The following is a 22,939-nucleotide window of genomic DNA, read 5'->3' as shown; positions in this document are numbered from 1 at the left end:
TGGTAAACCTTCGCTACACTCCCTCTATAGCAAGTACATCCTTCCTCAGATAAGGAATCAGTCTGGTAAACCTTCGCTACACTCCCTCTATAGCAAGTACATCCTTCCTCAGATAAGGAATCAGTCTGGTAAACCTTCGCTACACTCCCTCTATAGCAAGTACATCCTTCCTCAGATAAGGAATCAGTCTGGTAAACCTTCGCTACACTCCCTCTATAGCAAGTACATCCTTCCTCAGATAAGGAATCAGTCTGGTAAACCTTCGCTACACTCCCTCTATAGCAAGTACATCCTTCCTCAGATAAGGAATCAGTCTGGTAAACCTTCGCTACACTCCCTCTATAGCAAGTACATCCTTCCTCAGATAAGGAATCAGTCTGGTAAACCTTCGCTACACTCCCTCTATAGCAAGTACATCCTTCCTCAGATAAGGAATCAGTCTGGTAAACCTTCGCTACACTCCCTCTATAGCAAGTACATCCTTCCTCAGATAAGGAATCAGTCTGGTAAACCTTCGCTACACTCCCTCTATAGCAAGTACATCCTTCCTCAGATAAGGAATCAGTCTGGTAAACCTTCGCTACACTCCCTCTATAGCAAGTACATCCTTCCTCAGATAAGGAATCAGTCTGGTAAACCTTCGCTACACTCCCTCTATAGCAAGTACATCCTTCCTCAGATAAGGAATCAGTCTGGTAAACCTTCGCTACACTCCCTCTATAGCAAGTACATCCTTCCTCAGATAAGGAATCAGTCTGGTAAACCTTCGCTACACTCCCTCTATAGCAAGTACATCCTTCCTCAGATAAGGAATCAGTCTGGTAAACCTTCGCTACACTCCCTCTATAGCAAGTACATCCTTCCTCAGATAAGGAATCAGTCTGGTAAACCTTCGCTACACTCCCTCTATAGCAAGTACATCCTTCCTCAGATAAGGAATCAGTCTGGTAAACCTTCGCTACACTCCCTCTATAGCAAGTACATCCTTCCTCAGATAAGGAATCAGTCTGGTAAACCTTCGCTACACTCCCTCTATAGCAAGTACATCCTTCCTCAGATAAGGAATCAGTCTGGTAAACCTTCGCTACACTCCTCTATAGCAAGTACATCCTTCCTCAGATAAGGAATCAGTCTGGTAAACCTTCGCTACACTCCCTCTATAGCAAGTACATCCTTCCTCAGATAAGGAATCAGTCTGGTAAACCTTCGCTACACTCCCTCTATAGCAAGTACATCCTTCCTCAGATAAGGAATCAGTCTGGTAAACCTTCGCTACACTCCCTCTATAGCAAGTACATCCTTCCTCAGATAAGGAATCAGTCTGGTAAACCTTCGCTACACTCCCTCTATAGCAAGTACATCCTTCCTCAGATAAGGAATCAGTCTGGTAAACCTTCGCTACACTCCCTCTATAGCAAGTACATCCTTCCTCAGATAAGGAATCAGTCTGGTAAACCTTCGCTACACTCCCTCTATAGCAAGTACATCCTTCCTCAGATAAGGAATCAGTCTGGTAAACCTTCGCTACACTCCCTCTATAGCAAGTACATCCTTCCTCAGATAAGGAATCAGTCTGGTAAACCTTCGCTACACTCCCTCTATAGCAAGTACATCCTTCCTCAGATAAGGAATCAGTCTGGTAAACCTTCGCTACACTCCCTCTATAGCAAGTACATCCTTCCTCAGATAAGGAATCAGTCTGGTAAACCTTCGCTACACTCCCTCTATAGCAAGTACATCCTTCCTCAGATAAGGAATCAGTCTGGTAAACCTTCGCTACACTCCCTCTATAGCAAGTACATCCTTCCTCAGATAAGGAATCAGTCTGGTAAACCTTCGCTACACTCCCTCTATAGCAAGTACATCCTTCCTCAGATAAGGAATCAGTCTGGTAAACCTTCGCTACACTCCCTCTATAGCAAGTACATCCTTCCTCAGATAAGGAATCAGTCTGGTAAACCTTCGCTACACTCCCTCTATAGCAAGTACATCCTTCCTCAGATAAGGAATCAGTCTGGTAAACCTTCGCTACACTCCCTCTATAGCAAGTACATCCTTCCTCAGATAAGGAATCAGTCTGGTAAACCTTCGCTACACTCCCTCTATAGCAAGTACATCCTTCCTCAGATAAGGAATCAGTCTGGTAAACCTTCGCTACACTCCCTCTATAGCAAGTACATCCTTCCTCAGATAAGGAATCAGTCTGGTAAACCTTCGCTACACTCCCTCTATAGCAAGTACATCCTTCCTCAGATAAGGAATCAGTCTGGTAAACCTTCGCTACTCCCTCTATAGCAAGTACATCCTTCCTCAGATAAGGAATCAGTCTGGTAAACCTTCGCTACACTCCCTCTATAGCAAGTACATCCTTCCTCAGATAAGGAATCAGTCTGGTAAACCTTCGCTACACTCCCTCTATAGCAAGTACATCCTTCCTCAGATAAGGAATCAGTCTGGTAAACCTTCGCTACACTCCCTCTATAGCAAGTACATCCTTCCTCAGATAAGGAATCAGTCTGGTAAACCTTCGCTACACTCCCTCTATAGCAAGTACATCCTTCCTCAGATAAGGAATCAGTCTGGTAAACCTTCGCTACACTCCCTCTATAGCAAGTACATCCTTCCTCAGATAAGGAATCAGTCTGGTAAACCTTCGCTACACTCCCTCTATAGCAAGTACATCCTTCCTCAGATAAGGAATCAGTCTGGTAAACCTTCGCTACACTCCCTCTATAGCAAGTACATCCTTCCTCAGATAAGGAATCAGTCTGGTAAACCTTCGCTACACTCCCTCTATAGCAAGTACATCCTTCCTCAGATAAGGAATCAGTCTGGTAAACCTTCGCTACACTCCCTCTATAGCAAGTACATCCTTCCTCAGATAAGGAATCAGTCTGGTAAACCTTCGCTACACTCCCTCTATAGCAAGTACATCCTTCCTCAGATAAGGAATCAGTCTGGTAAACCTTCGCTACACTCCCTCTATAGCAAGTACATCCTTCCTCAGATAAGGAATCAGTCTGGTAAACCTTCGCTACACTCCCTCTATAGCAAGTACATCCTTCCTCAGATAAGGAATCAGTCTGGTAAACCTTCGCTACACTCCCTCTATAGCAAGTACATCCTTCCTCAGATAAGGAATCAGTCTGGTAAACCTTCGCTACACTCCCTCTATAGCAAGTACATCCTTCCTCAGATAAGGAATCAGTCTGGTAAACCTTCGCTACACTCCCTCTATAGCAAGTACATCCTTCCTCAGATAAGGAATCAGTCTGGTAAACCTTCGCTACACTCCCTCTATAGCAAGTACATCCTTCCTCAGATAAGGAATCAGTCTGGTAAACCTTCGCTACACTCCCTCTATAGCAAGTACATCCTTCCTCAGATAAGGAATCAGTCTGGTAAACCTTCGCTACACTCCCTCTATAGCAAGTACATCCTTCCTCAGATAAGGAATCAGTCTGGTAAACCTTCGCTACACTCCCTCTATAGCAAGTACATCCTTCCTCAGATAAGGAATCAGTCTGGTAAACCTTCGCTACACTCCCTCTATAGCAAGTACATCCTTCCTCAGATAAGGAATCAGTCTGGTAAACCTTCGCTACACTCCCTCTATAGCAAGTACATCCTTCCTCAGATAAGGAATCAGTCTGGTAAACCTTCGCTACACTCCCTCTATAGCAAGTACATCCTTCCTCAGATAAGGAATCAGTCTGGTAAACCTTCGCTACTCCCTCTATAGCAAGTACATCCTTCCTCAGATAAGGAATCAGTCTGGTAAACCTTCGCTACACTCCCTCTATAGCAAGTACATCCTTCCTCAGATAAGGAATCAGTCTGGTAAACCTTCGCTACACTCCCTCTATAGCAAGTACATCCTTCCTCAGATAAGGAATCAGTCTGGTAAACCTTCGCTACACTCCCTCTATAGCAAGTACATCCTTCCTCAGATAAGGAATCAGTCTGGTAAACCTTCGCTACACTCCCTCTATAGCAAGTACATCCTTCCTCAGATAAGGAATCAGTCTGGTAAACCTTCGCTACACTCCCTCTATAGCAAGTACATCCTTCCTCAGATAAGGAATCAGTCTGGTAAACCTTCGCTACACTCCCTCTATAGCAAGTACATCCTTCCTCAGATAAGGAATCAGTCTGGTAAACCTTCGCTACACTCCCTCTATAGCAAGTACATCCTTCCTCAGATAAGGAATCAGTCTGGTAAACCTTCGCTACACTCCCTCTATAGCAAGTACATCCTTCCTCAGATAAGGAATCAGTCTGGTAAACCTTCGCTACACTCCCTCTATAGCAAGTACATCCTTCCTCAGATAAGGAATCAGTCTGGTAAACCTTCGCTACACTCCCTCTATAGCAAGTACATCCTTCCTCAGATAAGGAATCAGTCTGGTAAACCTTCGCTACACTCCCTCTATAGCAAGTACATCCTTCCTCAGATAAGGAATCAGTCTGGTAAACCTTCGCTACACTCCCTCTATAGCAAGTACATCCTTCCTCAGATAAGGAATCAGTCTGGTAAACCTTCGCTACACTCCCTCTATAGCAAGTACATCCTTCCTCAGATAAGGAATCAGTCTGGTAAACCTTCGCTACACTCCCTCTATAGCAAGTACATCCTTCCTCAGATAAGGAATCAGTCTGGTAAACCTTCGCTACACTCCCTCTATAGCAAGTACATCCTTCCTCAGATAAGGAATCAGTCTGGTAAACCTTCGCTACACTCCCTCTATAGCAAGTACATCCTTCCTCAGATAAGGAATCAGTCTGGTAAACCTTCGCTACACTCCCTCTATAGCAAGTACATCCTTCCTCAGATAAGGAATCAGTCTGGTAAACCTTCGCTACTCCCTCTATAGCAAGTACATCCTTCCTCAGATAAGGAATCAGTCTGGTAAACCTTCGCTACACTCCCTCTATAGCAAGTACATCCTTCCTCAGATAAGGAATCAGTCTGGTAAACCTTCGCTACACTCCCTCTATAGCAAGTACATCCTTCCTCAGATAAGGAATCAGTCTGGTAAACCTTCGCTACACTCCCTCTATAGCAAGTACATCCTTCCTCAGATAAGGAATCAGTCTGGTAAACCTTCGCTACACTCCCTCTATAGCAAGTACATCCTTCCTCAGATAAGGAATCAGTCTGGTAAACCTTCGCTACACTCCCTCTATAGCAAGTACATCCTTCCTCAGATAAGGAATCAGTCTGGTAAACCTTCGCTACACTCCCTCTATAGCAAGTACATCCTTCCTCAGATAAGGAATCAGTCTGGTAAACCTTCGCTACACTCCCTCTATAGCAAGTACATCCTTCCTCAGATAAGGAATCAGTCTGGTAAACCTTCGCTACACTCCCTCTATAGCAAGTACATCCTTCCTCAGATAAGGAATCAGTCTGGTAAACCTTCGCTACACTCCCTCTATAGCAAGTACATCCTTCCTCAGATAAGGAATCAGTCTGGTAAACCTTCGCTACACTCCCTCTATAGCAAGTACATCCTTCCTCAGATAAGGAATCAGTCTGGTAAACCTTCGCTACACTCCCTCTATAGCAAGTACATCCTTCCTCAGATAAGGAATCAGTCTGGTAAACCTTCGCTACACTCCCTCTATAGCAAGTACATCCTTCCTCAGATAAGGAATCAGTCTGGTAAACCTTCGCTACACTCCCTCTATAGCAAGTACATCCTTCCTCAGATAAGGAATCAGTCTGGTAAACCTTCGCTACACTCCCTCTATAGCAAGTACATCCTTCCTCAGATAAGGAATCAGTCTGGTAAACCTTCGCTACACTCCCTCTATAGCAAGTACATCCTTCCTCAGATAAGGAATCAGTCTGGTAAACCTTCGCTACACTCCCTCTATAGCAAGTACATCCTTCCTCAGATAAGGAATCAGTCTGGTAAACCTTCGCTACACTCCCTCTATAGCAAGTACATCCTTCCTCAGATAAGGAATCAGTCTGGTAAACCTTCGCTACACTCCCTCTATAGCAAGTACATCCTTCCTCAGATAAGGAATCAGTCTGGTAAACCTTCGCTACACTCCCTCTATAGCAAGTACATCCTTCCTCAGATAAGGAATCAGTCTGGTAAACCTTCGCTACACTCCCTCTATAGCAAGTACATCCTTCCTCAGATAAGGAATCAGTCTGGTAAACCTTCGCTACACTCCCTCTATAGCAAGTACATCCTTCCTCAGATAAGGAATCAGTCTGGTAAACCTTCGCTACACTCCCTCTATAGCAAGTACATCCTTCCTCAGATAAGGAATCAGTCTGGTAAACCTTCGCTACACTCCCTCTATAGCAAGTACATCCTTCCTCAGATAAGGAATCAGTCTGGTAAACCTTCGCTACACTCCCTCTATAGCAAGTACATCCTTCCTCAGATAAGGAATCAGTCTGGTAAACCTTCGCTACACTCCCTCTATAGCAAGTACATCCTTCCTCAGATAAGGAATCAGTCTGGTAAACCTTCGCTACACTCCCTCTATAGCAAGTACATCCTTCCTCAGATAAGGAATCAGTCTGGTAAACCTTCGCTACACTCCCTCTATAGCAAGTACATCCTTCCTCAGATAAGGAATCAGTCTGGTAAACCTTCGCTACACTCCCTCTATAGCAAGTACATCCTTCCTCAGATAAGGAATCAGTCTGGTAAACCTTCGCTACACTCCCTCTATAGCAAGTACATCCTTCCTCAGATAAGGAATCAGTCTGGTAAACCTTCGCTACACTCCCTCTATAGCAAGTACATCCTTCCTCAGATAAGGAATCAGTCTGGTAAACCTTCGCTACACTCCCTCTATAGCAAGTACATCCTTCCTCAGATAAGGAATCAGTCTGGTAAACCTTCGCTACACTCCCTCTATAGCAAGTACATCCTTCCTCAGATAAGGAATCAGTCTGGTAAACCTTCGCTACACTCCCTCTATAGCAAGTACATCCTTCCTCAGATAAGGAATCAGTCTGGTAAACCTTCGCTACACTCCCTCTATAGCAAGTACATCCTTCCTCAGATAAGGAATCAGTCTGGTAAACCTTCGCTACACTCCCTCTATAGCAAGTACATCCTTCCTCAGATAAGGAATCAGTCTGGTAAACCTTCGCTACACTCCCTCTATAGCAAGTACATCCTTCCTCAGATAAGGAATCAGTCTGGTAAACCTTCGCTACACTCCCTCTATAGCAAGTACATCCTTCCTCAGATAAGGAATCAGTCTGGTAAACCTTCGCTACACTCCCTCTATAGCAAGTACATCCTTCCTCAGATAAGGAATCAGTCTGGTAAACCTTCGCTACACTCCCTCTATAGCAAGTACATCCTTCCTCAGATAAGGAATCAGTCTGGTAAACCTTCGCTACACTCCCTCTATAGCAAGTACATCCTTCCTCAGATAAGGAATCAGTCTGGTAAACCTTCGCTACACTCCCTCTATAGCAAGTACATCCTTCCTCAGATAAGGAATCAGTCTGGTAAACCTTCGCTACACTCCCTCTATAGCAAGTACATCCTTCCTCAGATAAGGAATCAGTCTGGTAAACCTTCGCTACACTCCCTCTATAGCAAGTACATCCTTCCTCAGATAAGGAATCAGTCTGGTAAACCTTCGCTACACTCCCTCTATAGCAAGTACATCCTTCCTCAGATAAGGAATCAGTCTGGTAAACCTTCGCTACACTCCCTCTATAGCAAGTACATCCTTCCTCAGATAAGGAATCAGTCTGGTAAACCTTCGCTACACTCCCTCTATAGCAAGTACATCCTTCCTCAGATAAGGAATCAGTCTGGTAAACCTTCGCTACACTCCCTCTATAGCAAGAACATCCTTCCTCAGATAAGGAATCAGTCTGGTAAACCTTCGCTACACTCCCTCTATAGCAAGTACATCCTTCCTCAGATAAGGAATCAGTCTGGTAAACCTTCGCTGCACTCCCTCTATAGCAAGTACATCCTTCCTCAGATAAGGAATCAGTCTGGTAAACCTTCGCTGCTCTCCCTCTATAGCAAGTACATCCTTCCTCAGATAAGGAATCAGTCTGGTAAACCTCCGCTGCACTCCCTCTATAGCAAGTACATCCTTCCTCAGATAAGGAATCAGTCTGGTAAACCTTCGCTACACTCCCTCTATAGCAAGTACATCCTTCCTCAGATAAGGAATCAGTCTGGTAAACCTTCGCTACACTCCCTCTATAGCAAGTACATCCGTCCTCAGATGAGGAATCAGTCTGGTAAACCTTCGCTACACTCCCTCTATAGCAAGTACATCCTTCACACATAAGGAATCAGTCTGGTAAACCTTCGCTGCACTCCCTCTATAGCAAGTACATCCTTCCTCAGATAAGGAATCAGTCTGGTAAACCTTCGCTGCTCTCCCTCTATAGCAAGTACATCCTTCCTCAGATAAGGAATCAGTCTGGTAAACCTTCGCTGCACTCCCTCTATAGCAAGTACATCCTTCCTCAGATAAGGAATCAGTCTGGTAAACCTTCGCTACACTCCCTCTATAGCAAGTACATCCTTCCTCAGACAAGGAATCAGTCTGGTAAATCTTTGCTACACTCCCTCTATCGCAAGTACATCCTTCCTCAGATAAGGAATCAGTCTGGTAAACCTTCGCTACACTCCCTCTATAGCAAGTACATCCTTCCTCAGATAAGGAATCAGTCTGGTAAACCTTCGCTACACTCCCTCTATAGCAAGTACATCCTTCCTCAGATAAGGAATCAGTCTGGTAAACCTTCGCTACACTCCCTCTATAGCAAGTACATCCTTCCTCAGATAAGGAATCAGTCTGGTAAACCTTCGCTACACTCCCTCTATAGCAAGTACATCCTTCCTCAGATAAGGAATCAGTCTGGTAAACCTTCGCTACACTCCCTCTATAGCAAGTACATCCTTCCTCAGATAAGGAATCAGTCTGGTAAACCTTCGCTACACTCCCTCTATAGCAAGTACATCCTTCCTCAGATAAGGAATCAGTCTGGTAAACCTTCGCTACACTCCCTCTATAGCAAGTACATCCTTCCTCAGATAAGGAATCAGTCTGGTAAACCTTCGCTACACTCCCTCTATAGCAAGTACATCCTTCCTCAGATAAGGAATCAGTCTGGTAAACCTTCGCTGCACTCCCTCTATAGCAAGTACATCCTTCCTCAGATAAGGAATCAGTCTGGTAAACCTTCGCTACACTCCCTCTATAGCAAGTACATCCTTCCTCAGATAAGGAATCAGTCTGGTAAACCTTCGCTACACTCCCTCTATAGCAAGTACATCCTTCCTCAGATAAGGAATCAGTCTGGTAAACCTTCGCTACACTCCCTCTATAGCAAGTACATCCTTCCTCAGATAAGGAATCAGTCTGGTAAACCTTCGCTACACTCCCTCTATAGCAAGTACATCCTTCCTCAGATAAGGAATCAGTCTGGTAAACCTTCGCTACACTCCCTCTATAGCAAGTACATCCTTCCTCAGATAAGGAATCAGTCTGGTAAACCTTCGCTACACTCCCTCTATAGCAAGTACATCCTTCCTCAGATAAGGAATCAGTCTGGTAAACCTTCGCTGCACTCCCTCTATAGCAAGTACATCCTTCCTCAGATAAGGAATCAGTCTGGTAAACCTTCGCTACACTCCCTCTATAGCAAGTACATCCTTCCTCAGATAAGGAATCAGTCTGGTAAACCTTCGCTACACTCCCTCTATAGCAAGTACATCCTTCCTCAGATAAGGAATCAGTCTGGTAAACCTTCGCTGCACTCCCTCTATAGCAAGTACATCCTTCCTCAGATAAGGAATCAGTCTGGTAAACCTTCGCTACACTCCCTCTATAGCAAGTACATCCTTCCTCAGATAAGGAATCAGTCTGGTAAACCTTCGCTAGCACTCCCTCTATAGCAAGTACATCCTTCCTCAGATAAGGAATCAGTCTGGTAAACCTTCGCTACACTCCCTCTATAGCAAGTACATCCTTCCTCAGATAAGGAATCAGTCTGGTAAACCTTCGCTACACTCCCTCTATAGCAAGTACATCCTTCCTCAGATAAGGAATCAGTCTGGTAAACCTTCGCTACACTCCCTCTATAGCAAGTACATCCTTCCTCAGATAAGGAATCAGTCTGGTAAACCTTCGCTACACTCCCTCTATAGCAAGTACATCCTTCCTCAGATAAGGAATCAGTCTGGTAAACCTTCGCTACACTCCCTCTATAGCAAGTACATCCTTCCTCAGATAAGGAATCAGTCTGGTAAACCTTCGCTACACTCCCTCTATAGCAAGTACATCCTTCCTCAGATAAGGAATCAGTCTGGTAAACCTTCGCTACACTCCCTCTATAGCAAGTACATCCTTCCTCAGATAAGGAATCAGTCTGGTAAACCTTCGCTACACTCCCTCTATAGCAAGTACATCCTTCCTCAGATAAGGAATCAGTCTGGTAAACCTTCGCTACACTCCCTCTATAGCAAGTACATCCTTCCTCAGATAAGGAATCAGTCTGGTAAACCTTCGCTACACTCCCTCTATAGCAAGTACATCCTTCCTCAGATAAGGAATCAGTCTGGTAAACCTTCGCTACACTCCCTCTATAGCAAGTACATCCTTCCTCAGATAAGGAATCAGTCTGGTAAACCTTCGCTACCCTCCCTCTATAGTAAGTACATCCTACCTCAGATAAGGAATCAGTCTGGTAAACCTTCGCTGCTCTCCCTCTATAGCAAGAATATCCTTCCTCAGATAAGGAATCAGTCTGGTAAACCTTCGCTGCACTCCCTCTATAGCAATTACATCCTTCCTCAGATAAGGAATCAGTCTGGTAAACCTTGGCTACACTACCTCTATAGCAAGTACATCCTTCCTCAGATAAGGAATCAGTCTGGTAAACCTTCGCTACACTCCCTCTATAGCAAGTACATCCTTCCTCAGATAAGGAATCAGTCTGGTAAACCTTCGCTACACTCCCTCTATAGCAAGTACATCCTTCCTCAGATAAGGAATCAGTCTGGTAAACCTTCGCTACACTCCCTCTATAGCAAGTACATCCTTCCTCAGATAAGGAATCAGTCTGGTAAACCTTCGCTACACTCCCTCTATAGCAAGTACATCCTTCCTCAGATAAGGAATCAGTCTGGTAAACCTTCGCTACACTCCCTCTATAGCAAGTACATCCTTCCTCAGATAAGGAATCAGTCTGGTAAACCTTCGCTACACTCCCTCTATAGCAAGTACATCCTTCCTCAGATAAGGAATCAGTCTGGTAAACCTTCGCTACACTCCCTCTATAGCAAGTACATCCTTCCTCAGATAAGGAATCAGTCTGGTAAACCTTCGCTACACTCCCTCTATAGCAAGTACATCCTTCCTCAGATAAGGAATCAGTCTGGTAAACCTTCGCTACACTCCCTCTATAGCAAGTACATCCTTCCTCAGATAAGGAATCAGTCTGGTAAACCTTCGCTACACTCCCTCTATAGCAAGTACATCCTTCCTCAGATAAGGAATCAGTCTGGTAAACCTTCGCTACACTCCCTCTATAGCAAGTACATCCTTCCTCAGATAAGGAATCAGTCTGGTAAACCTTCGCTACACTCCCTCTATAGCAAGTACATCCTTCCTCAGATAAGGAATCAGTCTGGTAAACCTTCGCTACACTCCCTCTATAGCAAGTACATCCTTCCTCAGATAAGGAATCAGTCTGGTAAACCTTCGCTACACTCCCTCTATAGCAAGTACATCCTTCCTCAGATAAGGAATCAGTCTGGTAAACCTTCGCTACACTCCCTCTATAGCAAGTACATCCTTCCTCAGATAAGGAATCAGTCTGGTAAACCTTCGCTACACTCCCTCTATAGCAAGTACATCCTTCCTCAGATAAGGAATCAGTCTGGTAAACCTTCGCTGCACTCCCTCTATAGCAAGTACATCCTTCCTCAGATAAGGAATCAGTCTGGTAAACCTTCGCTACACTCCCTCTATAGCAAGTACATCCTTCCTCAGATAAGGAATCAGTCTGGTAAACCTTCGCTGCACTCCCTCTATAGCAAGTACATCCTTCCTCAGATAAGGAATCAGTCTGGTAAACCTTCGCTACACTCCCTCTATAGCAAGTACATCCTTCCTCAGATAAGGAATCAGTCTGGTAAACCTTCGCTACACTCCCTCTATAGCAAGTACATCCTTCCTCAGATAAGGAATCAGTCTGGTAAACCTTCGCTACACTCCCTCTATAGCAAGTACATCCTTCCTCAGATAAGGAATCAGTCTGGTAAACCTTCGCTACACTCCCTCTATAGCAAGTACATCCTTCCTCAGATAAGGAATCAGTCTGGTAAACCTTCGCTACACTCCCTCTATAGCAAGTACATCCTTCCTCAGATAAGGAATCAGTCTGGTAAACCTTCGCTACACTCCCTCTATAGCAAGTACATCCTTCCTCAGATAAGGAATCAGTCTGGTAAACCTTCGCTACACTCCCTCTATAGCAAGTACATCCTTCCTCAGATAAGGAATCAGTCTGGTAAACCTTCGCTACACTCCCTCTATAGCAAGTACATCCTTCCTCAGATAAGGAATCAGTCTGGTAAACCTTCGCTACACTCCCTCTATAGCAAGTACATCCTTCCTCAGATAAGGAATCAGTCTGGTAAACCTTCGCTACACTCCCTCTATAGCAAGTACATCCTTCCTCAGATAAGGAATCAGTCTGGTAAACCTTCGCTACACTCCCTCTATAGCAAGTACATCCTTCCTCAGATAAGGAATCAGTCTCGTAAACCTTAGCTACACTCCCTCTATAGCAAGTACATCCTTCCTCAGATAAGGAATCAGTCTGGTAAACCTTCGCTGCTCTCCCTCTATAGCAAGTACATCCTTCCTCAGATAAGGAATCAGTCTGGTAAACCTTCGCTACACTCCCTCTATAGCAAGTACATCCTTCCTCAGATAAGGAATCAGTCTGGTAAACCTTCGCTACACTCCCTCTATAGCAAGTACATCCTTCCTCAGATAAGGAATCAGTCTGGTAAACCTTCGCTACACTCCCTCTATAGCAAGTACATCCTTCCTCAGATAAGGAATCAGTCTGGTAAACCTTCGCTGCACTCCCTCTATAGCAAGTACATCCTTCCTCAGATAAGGAATCAGTCTGGTAAACCTTCGCTACACTCCCTCTATAGCAAGTACATCCTTCCTCAGATAAGGAATCAGTCTGGTAAACCTTCGCTACACTCCCTCTATAGCAAGTACATCCTTCCTCAGATAAGGAATCAGTCTGGTAAACCTTCGCTACACTCCCTCTATAGCAAGTACATCCTTCCTCAGATAAGGAATCAGTCTGGTAAACCTTCGCTACACTCCCTCTATAGCAAGTACATCCTTCCTCAGATAAGGAATCAGTCTGGTAAACCTTCGCTACACTCCCTCTATAGCAAGTACATCCTTCCTCAGATAAGGAATCAGTCTGGTAAACCTTCGCTACACTCCCTCTATAGCAAGTACATCCTTCCTCAGATAAGGAATCAGTCTGGTAAACCTTCGCTACACTCCCTCTATAGCAAGTACATCCTTCCTCAGATAAGGAATCAGTCTGGTAAACCTTCGCTACACTCCCTCTATAGCAAGTACATCCTTCCTCAGATAAGGAATCAGTCTAGTAAACATTCGCTACACTCCCTCTATAGCAAGTACATCCTTCCTCAGATAAGGAATCAGTCTGGTAAACCTTCGCTGCACTCCCTCTATAGCAAGTACATCCTTCCTCAGATAAGGAATCAGTCTGGTAAACCTTCGCTGCTCTCCCTCTATAGCAAGTACATCCTTCCTCAGATAAGGAATCAGTCTGATAAACCTTCGCTACACTCCCTCTATACCAAGTACATCCTTCCTCAGATAAGGAATCAGTCTGGTAAACCTTCGCTACACTCCCTCTATAGCAAGTACATCCTTCCTCAGATAAGGAATCAGTCTGGTAAACCTTCGCTACACTCCCTCTATAGCAAGTACATCCTTCCTCAGATAAGGAATCAGTCTGGTAAACCTTCGCTACACTCCCTCTATAGCAAGTACATCCTTCCTCAGATAAGGAATCAGTCTGGTAAACCTTCGCTACACTCCCTCTATAGCAAGTACATCCTTCCTCAGATAAGGAATCAGTCTGGTAAACCTTCGCTACACTCCCTCTATAGCAAGTACATCCTTCCTCAGATAAGGAATCAGTCTGGTAAACCTTCGCTACACTCCCTCTATAGCAAGTACATCCTTCCTCAGATAAGGAATCAGTCTGGTAAACCTTCGCTACACTCCCTCTATAGCAAGTACATCCTTCCTCAGATAAGGAATCAGTCTGGTAAACCTTCGCTACACTCCCTCTATAGCAAGTACATCCTTCCTCAGATAAGGAATCAGTCTGGTAAACCTTCGCTACACTCCCTCTATAGCAAGTACATCCTTCCTCAGATAAGGAATCAGTCTGGTAAACCTTCGCTACACTCCCTCTATAGCAAGTACATCCTTCCTCAGATAAGGAATCAGTCTGGTAAACCTTCGCTACACTCCCTCTATAGCAAGTACATCCTTCCTCAGATAAGGAATCAGTCTGGTAAACCTTCGCTACACTCCCTCTATAGCAAGTACATCCTTCCTCAGATAAGGAATCAGTCTGGTAAACCTTCGCTACACTCCCTCTATAGCAAGTACATCCTTCCTCAGATAAGGAATCAGTCTGGTAAACCTTCGCTACACTCCCTCTATAGCAAGTACATCCTTCCTCAGATAAGGAATCAGTCTGGTAAACCTTCGCTACACTCCCTCTATAGCAAGTACATCCTTCCTCAGATAAGGAATCAGTCTGGTAAACCTTCGCTACACTCCCTCTATAGCAAGTACATCCTTCCTCAGATAAGGAATCAGTCTGGTAAACCTTCGCTACACTCCCTCTATAGCAAGTACATCCTTCCTCAGATAAGGAATCAGTCTGGTAAACCTTCGCTACACTCCCTCTATAGCAAGTACATCCTTCCTCAGATAAGGAATCAGTCTGGTAAACCTTCGCTACACTCCCTCTATAGCAAGTACATCCTTCCTCAGATAAGGAATCAGTCTGGTAAACCTTCGCTACACTCCCTCTATAGCAAGTACATCCTTCCTCAGATAAGGAATCAGTCTGGTAAACCTTCGCTGCACTCCCTCTATAGCAAGTACATCCTTCCTCAGATAAGGAATCAGTCTGGTAAACCTTCGCTACACTCCCTCTATAGCAAGTACATCCTTCCTCAGATAAGGAATCAGTCTGGTAAACCTTCGCTACACTCCCTCTATAGCAAGTACATCCTTCCTCAGATAAGGAATCAGTCTGGTAAACCTTCGCTACACTCCCTCTATAGCAAGTACATCCTTCCTCAGATAAGGAATCAGTCTGGTAAACCTTCGCTACACTCCCTCTATAGCAAGTACATCCTTCCTCAGATAAGGAATCAGTCTGGTAAACCTTCGCTACACTCCCTCTATAGCAAGTACATCCTTCCTCAGATAAGGAATCAGTCTGGTAAACCTTCGCTACACTCCCTCTATAGCAAGTACATCCTTCCTCAGATAAGGAATCAGTCTGGTAAACCTTCGCTACACTCCCTCTATAGCAAGTACATCCTTCCTCAGATAAGGAATCAGTCTGGTAAACCTTCGCTGCACTCCCTCTATAGCAAGTACATCCTTCCTCAGATAAGGAATCAGTCTGGTAAACCTTCGCTACACTCCCTCTATAGCAAGTACATCCTTCCTCAGATAAGGAATCAGTCTGGTAAACCTTCGCTACACTCCCTCTATAGCAAGTACATCCTTCCTCAGATAAGGAATCAGTCTGGTAAACCTTCGCTGCACTCCCTCTATAGCAAGTACATCCTTCCTCAGATACCAAATCAGTCTGGTAAACCTTCGCTACACTCCCTCTATAGCAAGTACATCCTTCCTCAGATAAGGAATCAGTCTGGTAAACCTTCGCTACACTCCCTCTATAGCAAGTACATCCTTCCTCAGATAAGGAATCAGTCTGGTAAACCTTCGCTACACTCCCTCTATAGCAAGTACATCCTTCCTCACATAAGGAATCAGTCTGGTAAACCTTCGCAGCTCTCCCTCTATAGCAAGTACATCCTTCCTCAGATAAGGAATCAGTCTGGTAAACCTTCGCTGCACTCCCTCTATAGCAAGTACATCCTTGCTCAGATAAGGAATCTGTCTGGTAAACCTTCGCTACACTCCCTCTATAGCAAGTACATCCTTCCTCAGATAAGGAATCAGTCTGGTAAACCTTCGCTACACTCCCTCTATAGCAAGTACATCCTTCCTCAGATAAGGAATCAGTCTGGTAAACCTTCGCTACACTCCCTCTATAGCAAGTACATCCTTCCTCAGATAAGGAATCAGTCTGGTAAACCTTCGCTACACTCCCTCTATAGCAAGTACATCCTTCCTCAGATAAGGAATCAGTCTGGTAAACCTTCGCTGCACTCCCTCTATAGCAAGTACATCCTTCCTCAGATAAGGAATCAGTCTGGTAAACCTTCGCTAAACTCCCTCTATAGCAAGTACATCCTTCCTCAGATAAGGAATCAGTCTGGTAAACCTTCGCTACACTCCCTCTATAGCAAGTACATCCTTCCTCAGATAAGGAATCAGTCTGGTAAACCTTCGCTACACTCCCTCTATAGCAAGTACATCCTTCCTCAGATAAGGAATCAGTCTGGTAAACCTTCGCTACACTCCCTCTATAGCAAGTACATCCTTCCTCAGATAAGGAATCAGTCTGGTAAACCTTCGCTACACTCCCTCTATAGCAAGTACATCCTTCCTCAGATAAGGAATCAGTCTGGTAAACCTTCGCTACACTCCCTCTATAGCAAGTACATCCTTCCTCAGATAAGGAATCAGTCTGGTAAACCTTCGCTACACTCCCTCTATAGCAAGTACATCCTTCCTCAGATAAGGAATCAGTCTGGTAAACCTTCGCTACACTCCCTCTATAGCAAGTACATCCTTCCTCAGATAAGGAATCAGTCTGGTAAACCTTCGCTGCACTCCCTCTATAGCAAGTACATCCTTCCTCAGATAAGGAATCAGTCTGGTAAACCTTCGCTACACTCCCTCTATAGCAAGTACATCCTTCCTCAGATAAGGAATCAGTCTGGTAAACCTTCGCTACACTCCCTCTATAGCAAGTACATCCTTCCTCAGATAAGGAATCAGTCTGGTAAACCTTCGCTGCACTCCCTCTATAGCAAGTACATCCTTCCTCAGATAAGGAATCAGTCTGGTAAACCTTCGCTACACTCCCTCTATAGCAAGTACATCCTTCCTCAGATAAGGAATCAGTCTGGTAAACCTTCGCTACACTCCCTCTATAGCAAGTACATCCTTCCTCAGATAAGGAATCAGTCTGGTAAACCTTCGCTACACTCCCTCTATAGCAAGTACATCCTTCCTCAGATAAGGAATCAGTCTGGTAAACCTTCGCTACACTCCCTCTATAGCAAGTACATCCTTCCTCAGATAAGGAATCAGTCTGGTAAACCTTCGCTACACTCCCTCTATAGCAAGTACATCCTTCCTCAGATAAGGAATCAGTCTGGTAAACCTTCGCTACACTCCCTCTATAGCAAGTACATCCTTCCTCAGATAAGGAATCAGTCGGGTGAACCTTCGCTACACTCCCTCTATAGCAAGTACATCCTTCCTCAGATATGGAGTCAGTCTGGTAAACCTTCGCTACACTCCCTCTTTAGCAAGTGCATTCTTCCTCCGATAAGGAATCATTCTGGTAAACCTTCGCTACACTCCCTCTATTGCTAGTACATCCTTCCTCAGATAAGGAATCAATCTGGTAAACCTTCGTTGCTCTCCCTCTATAGCAAGTACATCCTTCCTCAGATAAGGAATCAGTCTGATAAACCTTCGCTACACTCCCTCTCTAGCAAGTACATCCTTCCTCAGATAAGGAATCAGTCTGGTAAACCTTCGCTACACTCCCTCTATAGCAAGTACATCCTTCCTCAGATAAGGAATCAGTCTGGTAAACCTTCGCTACACTCCCTCTATAGCAAGTACATCCTTCCTCAGATAAGGAATCAGTCTGGTAAACCTTCGCTACACTCCCTCTATAGCAAGTACATCCTTCCTCAGATAAGGAATCAGTCTGGTAAACCTTCGCTACACTCCCTCTATAGCAAGTACATCCTTCCTCAGATAAGGAATCAGTCTGGTAAACCTTCGCTACACTCCCTCTATAGCAAGTACATCCTTCCTCAGATAAGGAATCAGTCTGGTAAACCTTCGCTACACTCCCTCTATAGCAAGTACATCCTTCCTCAGATAAGGAATCAGTCTGGTAAACCTTCGCTACACTCCCTCTATAGCAAGTACATCCTTCCTCAGATAAGGAATCAGTCTGGTAAACCTTCGCTACACTCCCTCTATAGTAAGTACATCCTTCCTCAGATAAGGAATCAGTCTGGTAAACCTTCGCTACCCTCCCTCTATAGCAAGTACATCCTTCCTCAGATAAGAAATCAGTCTGGTAAACCTTCGCTGCTCTCCCTCTATAGCAAGTACATCCTTCCTCAGATAAGGAATCAGTCTGGTAAACCTTCGCTACACTCCCTCTATAGCAAGTACATCCTTCCTCAGATAAGGAATCAGTCTGGTAAACCTTCGCTACACTCCCTCTATAGCAAGTACATCCTTCCTCAGATAAGGAATCAGTCTGGTAAACCTTCGCTACACTCCCTCTATAGCAAGTACATCCTTCCTCAGATAAGGAATCAGTCTGGTAAACCTTCGCTACACTCCCTCTATAGCAAGTACATCCTTCCTCAGATAAGGAATCAGTCTGGTAAACCTTCGCTACACTCCCTCTATAGCAAGTACATCCTTCCTCAGATAAGGAATCAGTCTGGTAAACCTTCGCTACACTCCCTCTATAGCAAGTACATCCTTCCTCAGATAAGGAATCAGTCTGGTAAACCTTCGCTACACTCCCTCTATAGCAAGTACATCCTTCCTCAGATAAGGAATCAGTCTGGTAAACCTTCGCTACACTCCCTCTATAGCAAGTACATCCTTCCTCAGATAAGGAATCAGTCTGGTAAACCTTCGCTGCACTCCCTCTATAGCAAGTACATCCTTCCTCAGATAAGGAATCAGTCTGGTAAACCTTCGCTACACTCCCTCTATAGCAAGTACATCCTTCCTCAGATAAGGAATCAGTCTGGTAAACCTTCGCTACACTCCCTCTATAGCAAGTACATCCTTCCTCAGATAAGGAATCAGTCTGGTAAACCTTCGCTACACTCCCTCTATAGCAAGTACATCCTTCCTCAGATAAGGAATCAGTCTGGTAAACCTTCGCTACACTCCCTCTATAGCAAGTACATCCTTCCTCAGATAAGGAATCAGTCTGGTAAACCTTCGCTACACTCCCTCTATAGCAAGTACATCCTTCCTCAGATAAGGAATCAGTCTGGTAAACCTTCGCTACACTCCCTCTATAGCAAGTACATCCTTCCTCAGATAAGGAATCAGTCTGGTAAACCTTCGCTACACTCCCTCTATAGCAAGTACATCCTTCCTCAGATAAGGAATCAGTCTGGTAAACCTTCGCTACACTCCCTCTATAGCAAGTACATCCTTCCTCAGATAAGGAATCAGTCTGGTAAACCTTCGCTACACTCCCTCTATAGCAAGTACATCCTTCCTCAGATAAGGAATCAGTCTGGTAAACCTTCGCTACACTCCCTCTATAGCAAGTACATCCTTCCTCAGATAAGGAATCAGTCTGGTAAACCTTCGCTACACTCCCTCTATAGCAAGTACATCCTTCCTCAGATAAGGAATCAGTCTGGTAAACCTTCGCTACACTCCCTCTATAGCAAGTACATCCTTCCTCAGATAAGGAATCAGTCTGGTAAACCTTCGCTACACTCCCTCTATAGCAAGTACATCCTTCCTCAGATAAGGAATCAGTCTGGTAAACCTTCGCTACACTCCCTCTATAGCAAGTACATCCTTCCTCAGATAAGGAATCAGTCTGGTAAACCTTCGCTACACTCCCTCTATAGCAAGTACATCCTTCCTCAGATAAGGAATCAGTCTGGTAAACCTTCGCTACACTCCCTCTATAGCAAGTACATCCTTCCTCAGATAAGGAATCAGTCTGGTAAACCTTCGCTACACTCCCTCTATAGCAAGTACATCCTTCCTCAGATAAGGAATCAGTCTGGTAAACCTTCGCTACACTCCCTCTATAGCAAGTACATCCTTCCTCAGATAAGGAATCAGTCTGGTAAACCTTCGCTACACTCCCTCTATAGCAAGTACATCCTTCCTCAGATAAGGAATCAGTCTGGTAAACCTTCGCTACACTCCCTCTATAGCAAGTACATCCTTCCTCAGATAAGGAATCAGTCTGGTAAACCTTCGCTACACTCCCTCTATAGCAAGTACATCCTTCCTCAGATAAGGAATCAGTCTGGTAAACCTTCGCTACACTCCCTCTATAGCAAGTACATCCTTCCTCAGATAAGGAATCAGTCTGGTAAACCTTCGCTACACTCCCTCTATAGCAAGTACATCCTTCCTCAGATAAGGAATCAGTCTGGTAAACCTTCGCTACACTCCCTCTAGAGCAAGTACATCCTTCCTCACATAAGGAATCAGTCTGGTAAACCTTCGCTGCACTCCCTCTATAGCAAGTACATCCTTGCTCAGATAAGGAATCTGTCTGGTAAACCTTCGCTGCACTCCCCCTATAGCAAGTACATCCTTGCTCAGATAAGGAATCAGTCTGCTAAACCTTCGCTACACTCCCTCTATAGTAAGTACATCCTTCCTCAGATAAGGAATCAGTCTGGTAAACCTTCGCTACACTCCCTCTATAGCAAGTACATCCTTCCTCAGATAAGGAATCAGTCTGGTAAACCTTCGCTACACTCCCTCTATAGCAAGTACATCCTTCCTCAGATAAGGAATCAGTCTGGTAAACCTTCGCTACACTCCCTCTATAGCAAGTACATCCTTCCTCAGATAAGGAATCAGTCTGGTAAACCTTCGCTACACTCCCTCTATAGCAAGTACATCCTTCCTCAGATAAGGAATCAGTCTGGTAAACCTTCGCTACACTCCCTCTATAGCAAGTACATCCTTCCTCAGATAAGGAATCAGTCTGGTAAACCTTCGCTACACTCCCTCTATAGCAAGTACATCCTTCCTCAGATAAGGAATCAGTCTGGTAAACCTTCGCTACACTCCCTCTATAGCAAGTACATCCTTCCTCAGATAAGGAATCAGTCTGGTAAACCTTCGCTGCACTCCCTCTATAGCAAGTACATCCTTCCTCAGATAAGGAATCAGTCTGGTAAACCTTCGCTACACTCCCTCTATAGCAAGTACATCCTTCCTCAGATAAGGAATCAGTCTGGTAAACCTTCGCTACACTCCCTCTATAGCAAGTACATCCTTCCTCAGATAAGGAATCAGTCTGGTAAACCTTCGCTACACTCCCTCTATAGCAAGTACATCCTTCCTCAGATAAGGAATCAGTCTGGTAAACCTTCGCTGCACTCCCTCTATAGCAAGTACATCCTTCCTCAGATAAGGAATCAGTCTGGTAAACCTTCGCTACACTCCCTCTATAGCAAGTACATCCTTCCTCAGATAAGGAATCAGTCTGGTAAACCTTCGCTACACTCCCTCTATAGCAAGTACATCCTTCCTCAGATAAGGAATCAGTCTGGTAAACCTTCGCTACACTCCCTCTATAGCAAGTACATCCTTCCTCAGATAAGGAATCAGTCTGGTAAACCTTCGCTACACTCCCTCTATAGCAAGTACATCCTTCCTCAGATAAGGAATCAGTCTGGTAAACCTTCGCTACACTCCCTCTATAGCAAGTACATCCTTCCTCAGATAAGGAATCAGTCTGGTAAACCTTCGCTACACTCCCTCTATAGCAAGTACATCCTTCCTCAGATAAGGAATCAGTCTGGTAAACCTTCGCTACACTCCCTCTATAGCAAGTACATCCTTCCTCAGATAAGGAATCAGTCTGGTAAACCTTCGCTACACTCCCTCTATAGCAAGTACATCCTTCCTCAGATAAGGAATCAGTCTGGTAAACCTTCGCTACACTCCCTCTATAGCAAGTACATCCTTCCTCAGATAAGGAATCAGTCTGGTAAACCTTCGCTACACTCCCTCTATAGCAAGTACATCCTTCCTCAGATAAGGAATCAGTCTGGTAAACCTTCGCTACACTCCCTCTATAGCAAGTACATCCTTCCTCACATAAGGAATCAGTCTGGTAAACCTTCGCAGCTCTCCCTCTATAACAAGTACATCCTTCCTCAGATAAGGAATCAGCCTGGTAAGCCTTCCCTGCACTCCCTCTATAGCAAGTACATCCTTCCTCAGATACCAAATCAGTCTGGTAAACCTTCGCTACACTCCCTCTATAGCAAGTACATCCTTCCTCAGATAAGGAATCAGTCTGGTAAACCTTCGCTACACTCCCTCTATAGCAAGTACATCCTTCCTCAGATAAGGAATCAGTCTGGTAAACCTTCGCTACACTCCCTCTATAGCAAGTACATCCTTCCTCAGATAAGGAATCAGTCTGGTAAACCTTCGCTACACTCCCTCTATAGCAAGTACATCCTTCCTCAGATAAGGAATCAGTCTGGTAAACCTTCGCTACACTCCCTCTATAGCAAGTACATCCTTCCTCAGATAAGGAATCAGTCTGGTAAACCTTCGCTACACTCCCTCTATAGCAAGTACATCCTTCCTCAGATAAGGAATCAGTCTGGTAAACCTTCGCTACACTCCCTCTATAGCAAGTACATCCTTCCTCAGATAAGGAATCAGTCTGGTAAACCTTCGC

The sequence above is a fragment of the Carcharodon carcharias genome, chromosome 39 (genome assembly GCF_017639515.1).
Source record: "Carcharodon carcharias isolate sCarCar2 chromosome 39, sCarCar2.pri, whole genome shotgun sequence".
NCBI classification, from domain to species: Eukaryota; Metazoa; Chordata; class Chondrichthyes; order Lamniformes; family Lamnidae; genus Carcharodon; species Carcharodon carcharias.
The sequence above is the reverse complement of the archived record's forward strand: the minus strand, read 5'-3'. Positions refer to the sequence as shown.